Genomic DNA, 5,562 nt, shown 5'->3' with positions numbered 1-5,562 from the left:
TGGTATTCCTCACGATACTCTATAGTAGTATGTTTTGTATTCAGTCTCACGTTCGATATATATCGAATCTACTTTTTCTTAAAATATATCGAATTGCTATAACATGTAGGATTTAACATTCAAGGACATAGTTTACTAGGGATTAAATAGTAGATACCCATAAACTTGATTTAAAACCAATAGCATTGCGGATTTTACAGTACAGATGTCAGTATGATCGAAAAATCGATTCGATTATTATAGCAAATACGTAAATGGGCATAACTTCCATAGATTTACCGTTGGGTCAATGAAAATTGGTGATTGGGTACATATTGGTATTCCTCACGATGCCCAATGAAAATTTGTTTTGTACGTAGTCTCACATTCGATATATATCGAATCTACTTTTTCTTAAAATGTATCGAATTGCTATAACATGTAGGATTTTACATCCAAGGACATAGTTTACTAGGGATTAAATAGTAGATACCCATTGACTGGATTTTAAACCAATAGCCTTGCGGATTTTACAGTACAGATGTCAGTATGATCGAAAAATTGATTCGATTATTATAGCAAATACGTAAATGGGCATAACTTCCATAGATTTACCGTTGGGTCAATGAAAATTGGTGATTGGGTACATATTGGTATTCCTCACGATGCCCAATGAAAATTTGTTTTGTACGTAGTCTCACATTCGATATATATCGAATCTACTTTTTCTTAAAATGTATCGAATTGCTATAACATGTAGGATTTTACATCCAAGGACATAGTTTACTAGGGATTAAATAGTAGATACCCATAGACTGGGTTTTAAACCTATAGGATTGCGGACTTTACCGTACAGATGTAAGTATGATCGAAAAATCGATTCGATTATTATAGCAAATACGTAAATGGGCATAACTTCAATAGATTTACCGTTGGATCAATGAAATTTGGTGAATGGGTACATATTGGTATTCCTCATATTCCCCAATGAAAATTTGTTCTGTACGTAGTCTCACATTCGATATATATCGAATCTACTTTTTCTTAAAGTATATCGAATTGCTATAACATGTAGGATTTTATATCCACAGGCATAGTTGACCAGGTATTAAATAGTAGATACCCATAGACTGAAAATGAAACCAATGGGATTGCGGACTTTACCGTACAGATGTCAGTATGATCGAAAAATCGATTCGAATATTATAGCATATACACAAATTGGTATAACTTGAAAAGTATACCCGTTGGACCAATGAAATTTGGCGAATGTGCACATCTTGGTAATCCTCACACTGCCCAACAGAAATATGCTTTGTATGTTGTCTAACGTGCGATATATATCGAATATGCTTTTCCTTCAAATATATCGAACCGCTATAACATATAGGATTTCACATCCAAGGGCATAGTTGGCCAGGTATTGTATAGTAGACTGAAAATTAAACCAATAGCATTGCGGATTTTACAGTACAGATGGCAGTGTAATCGCAAGATCGATTCGATTATTCTATCAAATACGCAAATTTGCAAAACTTGATTAGTTTATACGTTGGACCAATGAAATTTGGCAAATGGGTACATCTTGGTATTCCTCACAATGCCCAAATGAAACATATTTTGTGTATAGTCTCACGTTCGGTATTAATCGAATCTACTTTTTCTTAAAATATATCGTATTGCTATAACATATAGGATTTTACATCCAAGGACATAGTTGACCAATATAATTATGTGGAAGATAGCCATAGACTGTAAGTTAAATCAATAACATTGCGGATTCAACAGTAAATATGCCATTATAATCGAAGAATGGATTCGATTATTATAACAAATACATAACATTGGCACAAGTTGAATAGTGTATCCGTTGGAGCAATTAAATTTGGTGAATGGGTACATCTTGGTCTTCCTCACAATGCCCAATGGAAATAGGCTTTGCGTGTAGTCTCACGATCTATATATATTGAATATGCTTTTTCTTAAAATATATCGAATCGTTATTACATACAGGATTTTCTATCCACGTGCATAGTTGACCAGGAATTTTAGGGTTGATGATCGAAGACTGGAACAGGATTGCGAATTTTCAATACACGTGTCAGTATACTTGATAATTCGATACGATAATGATAGCAAATATACCAAAGCAATTTTTTTCAAATTGGAATATCTTGAGAATAACTATTTTTTAGTACCAAAGAAATTTGGGGAATCGTTACAATTTAGTATTTTACACACTGCATTATGGACATATGTTTTGCGAGTGGTACATCTTTATATATTTATCTGAGGAATCTGCGTTTCATTTTCAAGTTTCGCTTATCACAACGCTTTTGGACTTTAAGAGTTGAAAAATAACCACAAAATCATCACTGTCTTGAAATTTTAAAAACCTTATTCCAATTATGTCTCAGTGCTAAACTTAACCTATTCAAATAATGAACTATCCGTCAAATGAAATCATATTGAAAATAACAAATTATTTTAAAAGTAAACAATTAAGTTCCTTGCCCTTTCAAAAACCGGCAGGGAAATTTTTGAATATTTTAAACACTTATGGACACAATACTCGACAACACGTGACACAACAATGTTCTCACCCTCCTAATTACCCGCTTGAAGAATTCAAGCACCCAATCGACTCGTTACATATTTAAAGCTGGAAAGTAATTCATTGATTGGGTGATTGACACAAATTAGTAGCCCAAACTGTGATAGGTGTGGGTATATGGAATATTGGACGTAAAAGTAAAAAAAAATTCATCGGGAGGAAAAATCTGAAAAGTTGAAAAAGTCGATTAGTTTTCGAGATATATTGACTTGAATTAACATGGGAGCCTTATGGGACTAAAACTTTTTCACTTTTATTATGTATTTTTAAATATGTGAGGAACATGAGATTCCCGTGGTATAAACAAGATTTTTTGGTTGATTTTTTGGTGTGGTTGTCATAGCGACGAATTGATATTTAGTATTTTTTATTACTGTTTGAATGCTCTCAATGCTTTTCTTATGGGAAAACTTTAGGAATTTTTTTGACCAACTTGCAATAATCGTACGACAAATTCCTTTGCCAAAAAGGTAGAGAATTCTTTGGTTATTTTTTTGGCTATGTTGGAATTTTCGTACGTCGAAACAATTCCGAGGAATAAACGATTTCGATTTTACATTGTCGAGATGGGCGAATTTTCAAACTCGGATTTCAGCCTTGAGACATGTGCCATATGAAAATTTGGAATCTTTAAGAAAAACCGTTAGAGGGTTCTCCGAACCCTCACGTTTGAGCTTACTTTCGCCGTAACCCTCTTGGTTAATTCATAATTAAATTCCGAAAAATGTCCTGCACGCGAAAAATCATTGTCGCCATTTTTTTATGGAGCATACAATCTTGAATATCTTAGCAACCGTTTAAGCTAGAGGAATGAAATTTTCAGAGCAATAATATTTTTAAAATGGCCATCTTTTGCAATGATGACCATTTCGCTCGATTGATTCATGTGCGAGTTATATCGATACCAATCTCCTTGGTTACGCTTAAATCGCTAATAACTTTTTTAAAAATCAAGTTATAAATATGAAAGTCATATATAATACTACTGTTAATGTCTTTTCTCCGACAAAAGTTAAATGAAGCGAATCGAGCGATTACAGTCGAAGTAATGATCGATAAAAGGTTGCATTCGATTGAGCCATTTTTCAGACCTATTTACATAGTTACGGGGATAAAAAATAAGGCAATATGTAAAGGAAGGAATGAGTTATGCGTACACATTAATTATTTAGATGAGTATTGTCTCCTAACGAAGATATATCAATTTGAATTAATATCTTTTTGTATTAGGTCCCCGTAAGAAATACACGCATCGCCCTATAGGCGTCACCAATATAAGAACATAGGCGAAATTTTGAAAGCGGGGATAGTAGAGAAGAGAGGGGAAAGGGTATGGCCATAGAATGGAGGGGTTATCAAAAGGATGCTAATTTTTCAATACAGGTGGCAGTATAGTCGAATGTACGATTCGATATTTATAGCAAAAACGCAAATTGGCATTAAATGATAAGTGTATACGTTGGACCAATGAAATTCAGTGAATTGGTACATCATGGTATTCCTCACAATGCGCAATGGAAACATGTTTTGTATAAAGTCTCACGCTCGATATATATCGAATCTACTTTTTCTTAAAATATATCGAATTGCTATAGCATATAGGATTTTACAACTAAGGACATAGTAGACCAGGAAATATATAGTAGATACCCATAGACCAGAAATTAAACCAAAAACATTGCGAATTTTAAAGTACAGATGTCAGTATGATCGAAAAATCGATTCGATTATTATAGCAAATACGTTAATTGGCATAACTTCAATAGTGTTTCCGTTGGACCAATGAAATTTGGTGAATGGGTACATCTTTGTATTCCTCACAATGCCCAATGAAAATTTGTTTTGTATGTAGTCTCACGCTCGATATATATCGAATATAATTTTTATTGAAATATATCGAATTGCTATAACACATAGGATTTTACATCCAAGGACATAGTTGACCAGGAATTATATAGTAGATACCCATAGACTGTAACTTAAACCAAAAGCAATGTGGATTTTACAGTACAGATGTCAGTATGATCGAAGAATCGATTCGATTATTCTAGCAAATACGTTAATTGGCATAACTTCAATAGTGTTTCCGTTGGACCAATGAAATTTGGTGAATGGGTACATCTTTTTATTCCTCACAATGTCCAATGAAAATATGTTTTGCATGTAGTCTCACATTCGATATATATCGAATCTGCTTTTTCACAATTTATATCGAATAGCTATAACATATAGGATTTTACACCCACGGGCATTGTTTACCAGGAATTATATAGTAGATGACCATAGACTGGATATAAAAAAATGTCATTGCGGATTTTACATTACAGATGTCAGTATAGTCGAAAGATCGAATCGATTATTGTAGCAAATACGCAAATTGGCATAACTGGATTAGTATATACGTTGGACCAATGAAAATTGGTGAATGGGTACATCTTGGTATTCCTCACATTGCCCAATGGAAATATGTTTTGCATGTAGTCTCACATTCGATACATATCGAATCTGCTTTTTCACAAATTATATCGAATAGCTATAACATTTAAGATTTTACACCCACGGGCATTGTTGACCAGCAATTATATAGAAGATGACCATGACGGGGAAATAAAATCAATATCGTTGCGGATTTTACAGTGCAGATGTCAGTATAATCGAAAGATCGATTCGATAGTTATAGCAAATGCTGAAATTAGCATAATTTGATTAGTATATACGTTGCACCAATGAAATTTTGTGAATGGGTACATCTTGGGATTCCTCACAATGCCCAATTGAAATATTGTTTGTGTTTAGTCTCACGTTCGATATATATCGAATCTACTTTTTCTTAAAATATGTCGAATTGCTATAACATATAGGATTTTACATCCAAGGACATAGTTGACCAGGAAATATAGAGAAGATTTCTATTAACTGGAATTAAAATCTACGGCATTGCGGATATTACAGTGCAGATAGCAGTTTTA

The sequence above is a fragment of the Ischnura elegans genome, chromosome 3 (assembly GCF_921293095.1).
Source record: "Ischnura elegans chromosome 3, ioIscEleg1.1, whole genome shotgun sequence".
Lineage (NCBI taxonomy): Eukaryota > Metazoa > Arthropoda > Insecta > Odonata > Coenagrionidae > Ischnura > Ischnura elegans.
The sequence above is the reverse complement of the archived record's forward strand: the minus strand, read 5'-3'. Positions refer to the sequence as shown.